General features: G+C 43.0%; 1 protein-coding gene across 1 annotated transcript in view; it reads left to right on the top strand.

Annotated features, from left to right (window-relative positions):
* The first annotated feature begins 15,327 nt into the window (after nucleotides 1–15,327).
* Nucleotides 15,328–16,043, top strand: part of SLC38A4 (solute carrier family 38 member 4) — a 56,176-nt gene continuing 55,460 nt past the window's right edge. Inside the window, exon 1 of the mRNA XM_046012190.1 lies at nucleotides 15,328–15,464. The gene's annotated coding sequence lies outside the window, so the exon portion shown is untranslated. The remainder of the gene's footprint in view (nucleotides 15,465–16,043) is intronic.

Here is a 16,043-nt window from a genome sequence, read left to right as displayed (position 1 = left end):
AATGGAATATTAGTCATCCATAAAAAAGGAATGAAATCTTGCCATTTGCAATAATATGGATAGAGCTAGAGAGTACAATGCTAAGCAAAATAAGTCAGAGAAAGAAAATACCCTATGATTTTACTAATACATGGAATTAAAGAAACAAAACAAATAAGCAAAGGGAAAAAAATAAGAGAAAGAAAGACAAATCAAGAAACAGACTCTTAATTATAGAGAATAAACTGATTGTTACCAGAGTGGAGGTAGGCGGGAGGATGGGTTAAACAGGTGGTGGGGATTATGGAGTAAAAAACAAAACAAAATAAAACAAACAAACAAAAAAACCCCACAAAACTCAGAACATGGGATTGAGGTGTGACTTTGTCCTTTACACATTAAATATTGCAGAATATTGCAACATGTCTTTCCTAACGTACTACATGCTGCAATATGTCAACATAAGTTTAAGAAAAAATGCAGGGACTGACTGTAAATCTCACTTCCAAACTGACTTTACCATTTTTGTTTGTTTAAGGTTTAAAGGCACCTCTGGTTCATGGACCATAGCTTTCTTTAAATGGAGGTACCCCATGTCCCGTGTTTGGGGCTAATTCCTTACTGACTCACTCAGATAGCCCTTCAGTTTACAGTCAGGCTTTTTACAAGAACAAGAATTTTTGTTTTGTTTTGTTTTGTTTTGTTTTGTTTTGTTTGCTCTTGAGCTCTTGATGGCAAGTTGAACTAACAGATGCCTCTCTCTCCCACCTCAATCATCACCAGAGGATCCAGAATGAAAAAGATTCCATCCGGCTGGATCATTCCTTCTGGACAGCGAAGGGAGCAGCCTTGAAAACTAACACACAATGACGCCCATTGCAATGTGGTTGGTCTAAAGCAGTAAATAAAATGAAAACACAGTATTCAGGTGGGATGAGAAGCTCTATGATTCTTAAAGAATCGAGCAAAAGAATAAGTAACTCTGGTTATCTCTAGGTGGGTAAAGCATGTTCTGCGAGATGTGCTGATTCAGGGGGGACCTAGTAACAGACCAGTCAGCTCATGGCTCTTACTGGCAGGGAGACAGAACTAGAATCAGAATCCCACATTTACCTCATTTTGGACATAGGAGCTTGTCTGCCTCTGAAGAGGAGTCCTTCTTGCGACCTGAAATGGATCTGCACCTCTCCTATCTCAGGAGCAACAGCTCAAATGCTGGCATGGGCTGCCCATGGGCATATGAATATGCTAAAGTCATAACTGTCTTAAGAAACGAAACTCTCCTCATGCTGATCCTTGAGTCATGGTCTCAAGGAAGTCTTTCCCGGGCCCAGTGGGGCCTTCCTTCACTACAGTCTTTGTCATTTTTCTATTTATTTATGTCACACTTTGATGAAAATATTTTCTCTTGCCACATTATAAACTCCACAAGGTCAGGGGTCATGTCTGTTTTGCTCATAGTCCTGTCCCTAGCACCTAACACTGAGGGGCACCCACTAAGTGTCAATTAAGTCAGAAGGTGAGTAACTATGGACAGGATTGGGTTTTCTGAGGGAGGAGATGGGGTCACCACATTTGAATGGAGAGGCTACCTGTGGGTAAGCAGAGTCCAGAGGGGAGGAATGTCTCAAGTGAAGGCAGTGTTCAAGAGGCTTTCTGTCAGAGCCATCCTTTGTACACTCAAATTAGTCCCATTTCAACCTTCAAACTCTCACTTTGGAATACCCTTCTGAGATGTGCCTCACTCTTCAGAATTTAACACATCTACATAATCCTGTGTTTGTGGGCAGTTGAGGGCTGACTAGGTAGGAATGCTACAGAAGAAAAAGGCCCAGACCTCCTACTTGGCTGAGACCCTCGTCGGAGAAGGGGCTGGCAGAATGCTTCCACTCTGGGAAGAACAGAAGGTGGACTCCACCCTGGTCAGTGGCTTGAATGACACAGAAGATGATCTAAGTTAGATTCAACTTCTCCAAGGTCCCATATAGGTTAGGAATATCTCCCCTTCCAGAATGAAGTAAGATAGGCCCCCCAGTTAACACCAGGTTATAATTTTAAGACCAATAAGTGCCAAAGTCATCTTCACAGTAGTATTTTAATCTGAAATGTTTTTGTTTGGTAAAAAGTCCATTTTTTATTACTCAACTTTTCAACTTCTTGAAAAACAGAAAGACATCGTTGATGTACCCATCCATTCTTTTATTTATTCAGCAAATATGTCTTGACAAAACAGCAACAGAACTCACAGTCTCAAGAGGAACCATGCAAACAAGGAGAAAGAAGGAAGGAATGCTCCACCCTTGAAGCGGCCGGAGGCTAGAGCCCAACGCAGAAGCGAGCACATATTTCTGTCCTCTTTCACACCATCTCTCCTACATTTGAAGACTAGAAGTTAAATGCTTTCATGGAACTTAGCAAGTTTTGTTCTGTTCTATTTTAGATTGAGTCTTCTGAAAATTAAGAAGTAGATTAATAATTGTTTCCTGTCCTCCATCTCTTCAGAAGGCAAATAGGAAACTGGGGTTTTGTGGTGATGGCAAGGGAATAAAAGAACACCCAGAAGCTATTCATTTGTAGAATGTAGATCACACAGGATGCAAGAGTCAAACAGTCTGCCTCTTGTACTAAGGATGAGGAAACAGGCCCAGGGGACCTGAATAAAGTTCTGGGGTGATTATAAGAATTTTTCACCAACAAATGATGTGACTATTATCAGCATTTTCCATTTTGTGTGTGTGTGTGTGTGTGTGTGTGTGTGTGTGTGTGTGTGTGTGTTTAAAGATTTTATTTATTTATTTGACAGAGAGAGATCACAAGTAGGCAGAGAGGCAGGCAGAGAGAGAGGGGGAAGCAGGCTCCCTGCTAAGCAGAGAGCCTGACGTGGCGCTCAATCCCAGGACCCTGAGATCATGACCTGAGCCGAAGGCGGAGGCTTAACCCACTGAGCCACCCAGGCGCCCCTGTGTGGGTGTTTTTTAAAGATTTATTTATTGGTCAAAGAGTGAGCACAAGCAGGGGGAGCAGCAGGCAGAGGGAGAAGCAGACTCCCCGCTGGGCAAGGAGCCTGATGTGGGACTTGATCCCAAGACATTGGGATCATGATCTGAGCCAAAGTCAGCCACTTACACAAATGAGCCACCCAGGCATCCCAACATTTTCTATTTGAAAAGGGTATGTGGGGCAAGTGACTTAATTAAAGTTTTTAAAGCAACTCTGTGAGGGGCGCCTAGGTGGCTCAGTCATTAAGTGTCTGCCTTGAGCTCAGGTCATGATCCCAGAGTCCTGGGATCGAGCCCTGCGTCAGGCTCCCTGCTCAGCGGGGAGCCTGCTTCATCCTCTCCCACTCCCTCTGTTTATGTTCCCACTCTTACTGTGTCTCTCTCTGACAAATCAATCAGTCAATCAATCAATAAAAACAAAAACCCCAACTCTGTGAAAAGGTACAACTATTATCCCCAAATAACAGATGAGGAAACTGAAGGATAGAGAGGCCGATCATTTGCTTAATTACTGTGTAACTACTAAGTAGTTATTGGCTGGTAAGTGTCAGAGCTGGAATTCAAACATGAGACATCTGGTTCTAGAAATCTGAAACCAAGTGTGTCACTTCTCATTTCTGTCTCCTGTACATTTGGAGTTCGTACATAAATTTTTGTACATATATTTGTACCTATAGATGTATTCAATGTGGTAATTCTCCTTAAACATGTCTGGTTTGGGCTGATAAGTCTTTTCATTTGATTTTTCCTGATAAAGAAAATATGTAGTTAAGACTGACATGAATTAGTTTTTAACTCTCAGAGGAATGTCACATGGGGTAAAATTTGCTTTTAGACTACCTTGATATCATTTTCCGAAAGCTGTCATGCTATTGTGTTACCTGGCGATGTCAAATCAATGTCAGTCCCTGTTCAAACACCAGTTGTGCAAAGCACATCAGAGTAGCTGGTGGCCTGGCAGATTTCATCACTGTCTCTCTGGGCACCAAAACTAGAGCTGGACACCTAATCGTGGTGCCTCATGACTTACAAAAAAATAAATAGAGAAAAGATACAGATTATCCTTGGGGATAAATCACAGGTCATTTCATTTAATAACTCAGGAACAGAAAGTGTTTGTTACAGTATGCAAATCATAGAGCGTTCTTCATTCACTCACTCAGTCGTTGGCTATGGGTACTGAGTTCCTAGTGTCAGATGCTATGGCAAATGCTGGGAACACAGATCAGAATAACAGAGACTGGCTGTTGATGGACCCAGAGTCTAATGGGGGCCAAACAATGTATTATGATCTATTTCTGGAGCCCAGTTTAATCATGGGATGGAATGAGGAGAGCTTTGGTATCCCGTCTACCTGAGTCCTAATTCAAATTCACCTCTTGCAAGCTACCTAACTCAGTCCCTGTTTTCTCATCTGAAAAGCGAGGGTAAAAACATCCATCTCCCAGGGTGCTTGTTAAGCACTAAATTCCATGTCCAAAACATGCTGGTTCTCTTTTTCCAGTCTTTATCGAACTCCCCAACTCCACCCCATGTCCCCAGCCTACCAAGAGAAAAGATAACTGGAGTGGGGAAGGGTTTCATTCACTTAAGTGGTAATATGTGAGCTGGGACTAGAAAGATGAGCAAAAGGTGAAGTTGACAGGCAGAGTCAGTGGCAAGGGCTTCCAGAAAGTGGGCAGAATACACTCAAAGGCATGAAGGCATGGAAGACCATGGTGTTGAGGAGCCAGGGGGAAGCGAGCTGTTTAGAAGATGGGTTGTATAGATGGCTATAGTTGATTGGTGCCACGAGTGTCAAGTTGGAAAAGGAAAGTGTTGTGTTGGGTGACTATGACTGTTCAGGTGACTGCATGTAATGCCATTTCCAGACCAGAGAGACGGGAGTTAATGTCCTTGGGACTGGTGTTGAATGCTGACCGCACAGGGCACATTTTCCTCTCTCAGCTATCCGTGTGCGACATGTAGGCTCTGCTCTCCCTTTTCAACCCCTGGAGGGGACCCCAGAGCTTGACCCCTGGCACCTCCAATATTGGACATGAGACTTGAGTCTCCTGAGAGCCTAGATCTATTCTGATATTTTGTTTTGAGAACCGGTTGCTAGTTGTTTCATCATGTGTGAAACTGAGATGGTGAGTGATCCATTCAGCTATCTTTTTCCTAGTACCAATAAGAAATTGTAGCCCATTTAGAGAACATAACACTAAAATTCAACCATAAATACAATTCCTGGTATTACTCAGTTTCTTACATAAATCCAGCTCAAATTCATAGAAGATAAAGTCATTATACTGACATTAGAATTCATGCAATTATGATAGATAATTGCTTTTATAGTAATTACTTTAAAAATCATAATTTTATGGCTAAGCAGGCTATTCAGTGTTGGCTACATTATGGGAAAACAGTTATGAGTCTTAAGAGAGAAAATGCTCACAAGAAAAGGAAGGTGAACTGTGGGAGATACTGAACTTGAAGCCAATGGTTCATGCTCCAGTCTGCCAATTATTTGTTCTGTGTCTTTGGACAAACCACCTAACCTCCCTGAACCTTTGTTTCCTTTCTCATTGAATAGGGAGAATAATAATATTATGACTAGTTCATTTTAGTATCTGGTGCCATAATACATGTTCAGGTGTTTTATAGCCTAAAGCCATTTTAACCAATTTTAATAATTATTAGTTGGAAAAATAATCCTTGTTAAAAGTCTACTATCAAAGAAAAATATTTATACAAAGTCTACTAAAATCGCTGCCATCAAACTTCTCAACAATATTCCATAAACCAAGGAATTTGATAGCACTGTCATGCGGCCTTAAATAATAATTCTGTTCTCGTTCCTTCATTAGGTGTTCATTTATGCTAAAATCTGTTAATGGGTATACTCTGGATCATCAGCCCTGGGAGATATTCCTCCAAAAAGGGCTCAGAGTCGTGGAGAAATACTTCATGCTCCTTAGGGAGATTGATTAAAACTTCTGAGGAATCCCATAATAACTTTCGACACAATGTTTTCCAAACTTCCTGGAACACAGAACTCTGTTTTCAAGTATTAGCTTTGGTTCAAAAGACTATTTGGGGGGAATATTTTTCCATATAGACTTTTCTTAAAAAGAAAAGTATGACAAAACTAATAACCATTCCTAGGTTAACGTGCTTTTAGAACAGAGAGCTTTGATATGCTCAGATAATTTTGTGTTAATATATGTGCTAATGTGTTAATACAATTTTAGAGCAGACAGCTTCGATCAAGCCAGCTTTGTCAAGGTGGTAGTAAATGCTATCTGCTCTGTAAACTTTTTCCTCAATTGCAAACGTTTCATTTTCCTCCATCACTAGGTGAGTTTTTAGTACCATCTGAAAATAACTTCAGTCAGGAAAACAATATATCAAGAAATGAGCACCATTTTTCAGAAGGAGAAAATAAGTCACAAAGAACTTAGTGATTGGGCCAAGGTCACATAGCTCGAGAGTGGTAGCTCTGAGATTCAAACTTAAGCTAACACCTCCGGAGCCAGTGAATGATCTGATGATAAATCAAATGTGTTTTACACTGTGGTCCTGCAGATGTATTCATGTTGCTGGTTAGGGCTTCTTCTCATCATTTCAAAGACTGGTTTAAGCAGAACTTTGAAGATTGTGTAGATTCAACGGAGCTGTCAGCAGCTCAGGTTTGGGTTGTAGCAGGGAACATAAAGGGCTGTCAGTTGCCTCATACCATACAGACGTGGGTTTGAGCTCTTCTTTAACTCTAATGGACAGTAGCTGCAAAAGATGATACACTTGAACTTTGTCCACCACTTCACTGATTCACAGATGAATGCATCTCATTTTACGTTAACACACACCTGATAGCAACAGTTTATATAGATGACTAACCCACTGGGCTCCAGCAAATTCAGCAATGAAACACTGTTTTTTAATCTTTTCCGTACTAGGATATAGATGCCAAGAATTGATTGAACAGTTCATTAAAGAGTTGAGCAGTTGTACAGTTAACTAGTATCTGTCTTGAATTGCATGATGTCATCTTCATCTGTTTTTTTCTGGAATAGCTTTTCATTTTAGAAACCTGAGTTTTGTCTTTAATAAACGTTAGGTTAGACGGAGAGAAATACACATCTGTCTTGATCTCTCACTAATCATCTCTCAATCCTACCAATTTTGACACTTCTTTGTAAAATATACTTATGTTCCTTAAATAAGAATCAATGGGAAGTGTGAGCACAAAAATAATCTAGTTTCAACAAGTTTAAAGGGACTTGAAAATCATTCTGATGTATTCTAATTTCTCAGAATGGAAACTTCTTGTTATGATAAACTATGGAGGTATACTGTAATTGGTCAGGAGGGAATAATCTGCTTTCATAAAACAGGTATTTTTTATTTTTTATGTTTTTAAGGATTTATGTATTTTATAGAGAGAGAGTGTGAGAGCACAGGTGTACAAGCAGAGGGAGGGGCAGAGAGGGGGAGAGAGAGAATCTTCAAGGAGATTCCCCATTGAGTCTGGAGCCCTATGTGGGGCTCATCCCAGGAACTGAGCTGAAATCAAGGGCCAGCCACTCAACTGACTGAGTCACACAGATGCCCCCAAACAAGTACTATTTAAATACTGATTTTTATTTATATTTAGGCTCCAAAATGGAAACCCCAGTGAAGGTATTTATTGCATCATCCTTCTGTTGAATTTGCCTTGTTGGAGGTTTTAGTACAGTTTGATGTGTATATATGTACATATGCATATGTGTATATTAATGTTGTTTCTTGAGTGTTCTTCATCATTATACATTATCTGGGTAATTCTTACTCTTCTATTTTTTGATGTGGTAGGGTGATGCTGGTGTTTTAGTCAATGGGAACTCTAAGTAAGAGAAGATGGTTCTAGGCTTTCATGGAATGATCAAACAGTGAGACTTACCCTTCTGAATACAGTGATACTGGACAAGCCAGAGTTCAGAAAGCAATTTCTGTTGCCTAGTGAGTTTCCTGAACTGCGGCATCCGTTCTTCATTGGAGAATATTTTTTCCCCAAAGAATGACAAATGAGTATTAAAATAAACAGAAGGTTGTGAACATATTTGTTACATAGGCCTTTTTGAAACAAAAATTTTGCTTAAATCAGAAAATAGTTTTAATGTAAACAGTTTTCCTTAAAGTGGTAGGTTAAAGCTTTTAATAAACAGAATAAAAATTACAGTGCTATTTATTGTATCCTAATTCTTTCTCCATATGTACTGGGAATTATGTTTAACTTGAAGTCTCAGAAAAAAAAAATGCCAAAGATCCCCACTCATGGTTAAATGCTACCAAGTTATCTCCAACTTCACTGATCATAAAGTGACTTTAACTGTGTTTTTCATTTGTACCCCTTCCTCCATTTTTTTTCCTCCTTTATGTCAAGTTCATGTTTGATAACCCTAAACCTGGAGGCAGTTTAGAATCACCTACCAGAAAGACTTTTTTACTGACTTCGAAGTGAAGACCAACACCTACTCCCACGTATAGGGCAGATTCAACAAAGGCCACATTGACATGAAGAGACTTAATTATAGAACCAATAACCAACCAAACAACAACGAAAACCCCAACTCACACCAAGATCCTCTCTGTTGTCGGGGACCCAGAAAAGAGGGATCAGGGGCTGGCGGCTCCCAGGCTTGGCTCTGGCAGGACAGCTGGACAACTCAGCCCACCTGGGAGGATGCTTTTGTTTACATCTCAGGTTGCCGCCCAACGATTGGTGGCTGGGCTGGAAGGGAGGGTCCGCAGGAAACGCGACACTGAGGATGCTGCCCCCTATCACATGATGGAAATTTCCACTCTTCGGAAAGGCGAAAAGAAAAGAAAGGAGGGTCTCTCAATCCACCCTTTTCCGATACTTTCCCTGGATCCCAGTCGCAGAGGTAGAAGGCAGCACAGGTGAGCGAAACTTTTCTATTTCCTGCTAGGCTTATTAGAGACTTGTCAGTGTGCAAACTTGTGGCTGGATCCCAGCCCGGACTGGTGTTTGTGCGCGCGTGTGTGCGTGTGCGCACAGGGACGCACACATGTGTGCAGTCTGGTCTCTCAACTGTCTAGGACTTAGGTTAGGCATTGCAGCTTTTTGTAATTTTTTTGTTGATTGACCCTAACTCTTGTGATTTCACAAAGGATCCCGCTTCAGTGAGTTATTGCAGGCTAATGACCAGGTTGACCAGAAATTAAGGAAACCAGCGCATACGGAGTTAAGGGGACTGACTGACGTGTGACTTCCTTTGCAATAGAAGTAGCTGTGCCGAGGTAGCCCATTCCCAGGAGTGCTACTCAGCTACCCCTGCCCCGGGTCCCAGATTCCCTAGGCACTTGGATTTCTAGTTAGGTGTCCCGGGACCGCCTTCCACAGCCCTGGCCGCGCCACCAGCCTAGCTCAAGTCAGCTTGGGATCTGGATAGGAAAGTGCTACCCAAGTTGCGGGCCCATGTCCTCAGGGCGGGGACATTGGGTGCTGGACCTAAAATAGACTCGCTATCCCTGACAGCTGGGCTGCCTGGGCCCGGCCAGCACGGTTCCCTGGGTGGGGGGCTGCGGGCCTGGGAGTCCCCAGAGAGTCTCTTTCAACAGAGGAGAAGGCGAGAGCTGTGCTGGTCTGGGGGCCGTGGCGGCGGGGGGCGGGGGGTGGCGGTTGGAACCCTGAGTCCGAAGTTCCAAGGGAGGCGTCCAGCGCCCTGGGACTGGAAAGCCTGGGGCGTGCTGGAGAGAAGGCAGGGGAAGTGCAGAAACGGAGAGGGAAAGGCAAGGGGAGACGAGGGGACGGAGAGGGGACACCGGAGAGGGGAGAAGCCCAAGGAGGAGGGGAGAAGGCGAAGAGGGGTAAGAGGCTAGAGCCGGAGTGCGTGAGTGTCTGAGGGAAATGGAGATAAGAGAATGAATGAAAGAAGTGAAGAAAGAAGGGATCCTGGACGCAGGGAGACCCCGGGGGGGGGGGGCGGGGGGGTTAAGGAGGGGGGTGGGAGCTCGTGGGAGTCCGGAGAAGGGAGAGAGGTGAGCGCGGGCACCAGCCGGCCCGGCCCTGGGAGCCGCGCAGGGAGTGGCTCTTCGCTGGCCATGGCACGGGCGGGCGCTGCACCCTGGCCACGGGCAGGGGTGGAGGCGCCAGGGCTGGGGCGATGGCGCCGGGGTGTGGAGTGCGCCCCGCGGGCTCTCAGCTCCTGTTAGTGATCCAGCAGGGAGAGTGGGGGAGTGCCCCGCCTGGGCCGACAGCCCAAGAGGTGCGCACCCGCCTTTTGACGTGGTTAGAGGAAAGGGATGAATTGAACTGGGAAGCCCAACCTGGGAGGCTTGGTAGTGGTGTGCCAGTGTGTGTACCGGGCAGTGAGGGGGCAGTAGGTGGGACCTTGAGAGGCTTGGTGAGGACCGGGAGATCCGGAGCCACAGTTCTAAGCACAAGTGTTTAGATACCTGGGCCTGGCCGAACAGGAGGATCTTGATGTCAATTTCTCAGTACAAAACTGCATCTCTACCTGTCTCCGGAGCATCTTAGATCCTGAGAAAAGAGACAGAGCGGTACCTGCCACCCAGGAGGTGTAAACGGACCCCCTCCAAGCGGTCCTACCTACACCTTTTCAGTGCAGCCCTCCGCCCCCTCCACCCCCTCCGCCCCGGCTTCTGGCCCTGCTTTCTTTGTTATGCACTTCTGAGTGGCGCAGCTTCTCACTCTTCGGGAAGGGAGGGAGCCTAGAGGGCCGGTCTCCCAATTTCCTGGGTTGTTATGTTCATATTTATTTGCTTGCAGGCAGCGCAGACCGAGTCGTTTTGACCGAATTGTCTTATGTTGTGAAAAGAACTTGCGACACCTAGATCACGATTTCCAGGGCCTGGTGGCTCGGGCTCTGCTTTGGGTTTGTTTGGTTATAGCCTATTATAGACCTTAACATTGGGGAGAGGTGGGGTTGCGGACATGAGCCCCACGGCAAACTGCCTCTGGAGAAGATGGAGATTGGGGGACTCTCACCCGGAACACGAGGAATGTGCGCACGCACGTGTGTGACACAGCTTCTCGGATGCTAATAAATGAATCCACAGAAAATCTGTGGTATAGGTGAAGTTTGTGAGGCAGAGAAACGGAAAGAGAGCAGGTGAACTTTCCAATGCCATGTGTTCAGAGACTGAAAGCTCTCACTGGGCTGATCCTATCACAAAACTTTAAGAAGCAGGGAGATTGGTGTAAGGGGATACACGATTTTCAAGGCCGCTGGGCTGGATGAGCTCTTCTGGCTGAGTATGTAGTACTAGGCGCTCAAGGAGGCTAGTCTGTTCCAGGTGAATGAGCACAGTGGCTCACACGTATGCATCAATTACTGTATTTCTTTTATGTTAAATCTTCATACCAACCTTATGATATAGACTCTATTATTATACTCATTTTACAGAGCAGGACAGAGATGTACAGAGTCTGGGGAACACAGAACCTTTTCAGAAGTCCTATGGGGTCATTAATTATTCTTAAATCCAAATGAACAATTCTCTTTCACTTTGTACTTTACCAGGGGCAGAACTGAAAAGGTGACTTTTAGGGACCCAAAGCTGACCATTTGGCCCCTTACAGACTAATCCAATACTAAGAAAACCAAGACGTGATCATACAGCTGTAGACTGAATCCTTGTGGCTCCAGAACTAGTTTTTTTCAATAAGTGACATTTGAGAAATGCGTAGTATGGTAATGGTTACTTCTCGGTTTATCAAATGCTGAGGCCAAGCATAATAAATACAGCAGCTTTGGACTTCTGTGTTAAATGTTTTTCTGCTTTCATGTCATTGTCGTTTATTTCCTCAGTGTTTTTCAGGAGTTGATTCTTCTATCTTTCCTCTTCACCTTTGTACTGACTTACTAATATTTTCTAGTTATTTTAGTTTTAATTTTTATTTATTTATTTATTATTATTATTAATAATATATTATTATATATCATTTATTTATATATTATTTTATAATATATTATATATTATTTATATATTATATATTATTATTATTTATATATTATATGTTATTATTATTTATATATTTATATATTATTATTATTTGTTATTTATAAAAATTTTAATTTTTAATTTAGTTTTAATTTTTACATATCCAAAGCAATGATTTCTATTAAAAAAAACAAAAGTTAATGGGATCTATGGCTACTTAGGTATTTTTGATATTTATCAAAATAATATAGTTTTTAAAAAAATATGCTTCATGTATCACCAAGCCATCTTACAAGCCACCACTGCCTTGATGACATCCTGTAGGAAGGGTAAGGGGTGGAAGTAAGGGAGAGAAAAAAGAAAGAAAAGGAGAACTTTCTAAAAGCCAGATTTTTAGCTAAGCCATTTACAAATGTGACTCCCATTTAATCTTCACACAAACCTCCATGTTGTAGATGTTTGCGATCTCTATCTTACACTGGAAGAAACAGAAGCCCATGGAAATTAAGGAAAGAGCCAAGGGTCACCCAGCTAGTAAATGACAGTGCTTGCATCAGAACTAAGTCCCTTCTATGCCAGAGCTCCTGCTTCCAATAAAGCTGGCAGAAAGAAAGTCAACTAGGAAAACAAAAACTTAAGGAGAAAAGAAGCTTACGAAGATGTTACCCAACAGGGAAGGATGTGCACAATGGGAGAAATGGAACTGCCAAATGTCTTTCGTGTGACTGCTAATCTTCCCTGGTCTTCCTTCTACTATTTTTGTAATGACCTAATTCCATTCATTCATTCCACAAACAATCACTGACTATCATTATCTTCCAGGAACCCTGGTAAGGAGTCTCTTTTATCCCTGTTTCCCTAACACCTACTGCAGTCCCGGGCAAATACTAGGTGCCCAAGAAATGGTTGTTAAATAAATGAATTGGTCGAGGGGAAGGAAAGAATGAGCAAGCCAGCAGGCGTACTAACAGCATGTTGAGAGCCAGGAAGAATTCAGAATTGAGCATGCCACCAGTGAAGCTGGCTCAGGAAAGGGGTCAGAGAACATTTCAAGACTAGGCAATGAAGCAGAAATAAAAGGAAGTAGGAGAGAACTCCCAACAGAGACTGGCCTGAAGGGAGAAAGGAGAAAGTGGAAGCCACTCTGGGAACTTAGGAGGGAGGAGGCTGGAAGGAAGGTGTGGTCTGTGAGGTCCTAGCTCATCCTCTCAGCAAGGGTCCCAAAGCTCTGCCTGCCCTTGAAATTTCAGAAGTTAACTGTGCTAACAAGGGACAAAATGACTGAATACAGGAATCAGCAACACATTTTATTATTTTATCATTATATTATGCTCCTATAATACAGAACTATAGTTTTTTAGACTCCTTATAATGTTTTAAACACTGTGCTCAAATGGAAAGACTTGACTTTGTTGTCCTCCTTATGGGAAAATCAAATTATTTTCTGGCTCTCAAGGGGATAGTCTATTTTAACTAAGGTACAACGTACACAATCACAAAAAATATTTCCAAACAAATGCTTTTCTGGTTGAGGAGGGCTAACTGGGGAGGATTTCTCTCCTTATTTTAGTTTTTAGTGGCTTGATTTATTTTAGTGTGGCACATAAGAGTCTGGAAGGAAAAATGCATTTAAAAAAATAACATGAGATAGGGCCTGGAGTAACAGTCATGATGGCAACCTCCTAGCTCCAAAGTAGATGTTTATGCCGGTTAAGATTCTGGCTTTTGTTGGCGGACTTGGAAAACACAACTCCCAGGGTCTCTTGTTTCTTTAGGGTCTCTTTAGGTTTCTTTAGGGTCTCTTGTTTCATAACAATCTCTCATCCCTAGCTCAGAGATCTGTATGCTTCTGCACCATTTCCACGCTTATAAAATACTTGTAGTCAAACTGTTATTTGGAAGGGAATTCAAAGGGTAAATGAAATCCACAAATAATCCAAAACCTAATTTCAGTTAATACATTATATCCTCCACTTTTTAGCATTATATCCTTGGGCAAGTATATTAATCTTTTTGAGCCTCAATCTCTTCGGCTACAAAATGAGATTATAATAGCACCTACCTCATGGGATTGTTATGAGGATTAAATGAGTTAACACATGTAAAATGCTTAAACTAATGCCCGATTCATAGTGAGCACTCAGTGTAGGACAGACATTACTGTTTAATGGTATTACTCTGCTACCCAGAGAAGTATTTGAAATGTTAACAAATGTCTATACTAGATGTTCCTTGACAGTGTGTTTTCCTCTGTCATATCTAAAATGAAGGAAACAGAAGAGAGGAAATGAAAAGAGGGATAAAGAATACGCAGGGCAGTCCAGCCCAGAATAACATCATTCCCTGTATAATAAGGTTGAAATGTTCCCTTATTTCCTGTTGGCTATTTGCCCCTATTTCTCCCGATAAATCTAGTGTGCCTCCGTCATTAAAATGAACATCATCTCCAGTTCCCTTGTTTTCTCTCCTTCTTGCCTCTTCTGGTCGTTCTTGTCTCTGTGGGGCCTCCCGTGGTGCCCGGCACAAACAGCTACCCGTCCATGTTGGCCGAATGAAGGAAGGAAGGAGAACAAACCTCTTGTGTTTTTTACAATAGTACTTATTCTTCAGGGAAGCATGTTCTCCCTGAAATATGAAAGGCCTCTGCAAGGTGAATGTATGCACTGCTGACAGTCTATATAAATATTGTTTAATTAAATTGTTTATGCAGCGTGCGTTACTGCGCACAATTAAGCACGTGGGCTGGGGAAGCGGGGCGTGTGGAAAGGAATGCCTGTGCCATCATACAGTGGGGCTTCCTGGATTCGGCTCTTGGCTGCTTCCATCTCTGGCTCTCCCACTTCCTACCTGAGTGATGTGGAGAGAGCTAATGTCTTAGCCTGACTGCTTCCTTCTCGTCACCTATAAAATGAGGGAAACACTTCCTACTTCATGAGGCTTTTAGAAGGTAAAATAAAATTATGTATGGCACATGGTGGGCATTGGGGTGTTTTTTAAACAGTTAAAAGAAACCCTGGTTTTCCAATTAGATGGGCTGCTAATACCTACCTTATGGATGAATGTGATGACTCGGGGTAATAAGCCCTCCAAAATATCCCTCTTCCGAGGGCTGCAACCCCTTACTTCTATTTTTCCCAGTCCTAACTTGGCTTTACCATTTTTTGGGCCCACTGAAAGTCTTATTGATTCTAGCTTAACGTTTCAGGGTAACTTCCTCCCCATCCACCCCGTGTTTGTCCTGTCATTTTACCTTGCGTCATTCGCGCCTTTTTACACCGCATACTCCTAGGACAAGGACTTTGCTCTTTGTTTTGGCATAATTTTATAACACTGGGTACACTCGGGGTACTATAAAAATGTTAAAGAAGAAAAAGAAAGGAAAAAAAAAAAAGATGTAATTCCCCCAAGAGGCAACTTTGGCCGACAGCTGGTCGGGCGTCCGGGTGTTTGCAGTGTCCGAATGGGCGCCTTCCAGCAGCATCTCAGGCGGTGGCTGGGGGCTCACCGGGGACACGCATCCTGCCCCGCCGTCCTTGGGTACGTGCGGGCGGCGCTGGGAGCAGGAGCTGCGTTGCCGCGCCAGGGAGGACCACGGGCAGCCGCCGTGTGGGGGACAGGCACCGTTCCCAAGCTTGCCTGCTTTTGCTGGGACTGCGCTAGAGAAACCAGGCGAGTGAGTGAGATGAACTCGGAAAGAGAGGTAGAGAGCAACTGAAAAACGAGGAAAGGGGGAGGGCAGCCCGTTCTGTGTTATGGAAGGTTTTCTGCCTGCAAGGAGGGGCTATACTCAGGCTATGGTCTTATTTTCTGCACTTTCTCCAGATGGAAGGAATGTGGTCCATAGATGCAAAATGTTTTTATAAACTGTATGATGGGACTGATCTTGACTGTGAAAGTGATCTAACTAAAAGCATTCTTGTTTCCACCGGGGCTTTGTGAGTGCTTGAAAAACAGTCAGATGGTTGAGAGCACTGCATACATGGGGTGGTTTTATTACAGACCCGAGAACACATTTCACCCCTATATTATTTCTTTTGGGTTTCTGAAGCAATTTTCTAAAAAGAGCACACTTAAAAAAAAAAAAAGATGCACGTGTCACTATGCTATATTTAATTA

The sequence above is a fragment of the Meles meles genome, chromosome 7 (assembly GCF_922984935.1).
Source record: "Meles meles chromosome 7, mMelMel3.1 paternal haplotype, whole genome shotgun sequence".
In the NCBI taxonomy this organism is placed as follows: Eukaryota; Metazoa; Chordata; class Mammalia; order Carnivora; family Mustelidae; genus Meles; species Meles meles.
Note: the sequence above shows the minus strand (reverse complement) of the source record. Positions and strands in the feature narration are given on the sequence as shown.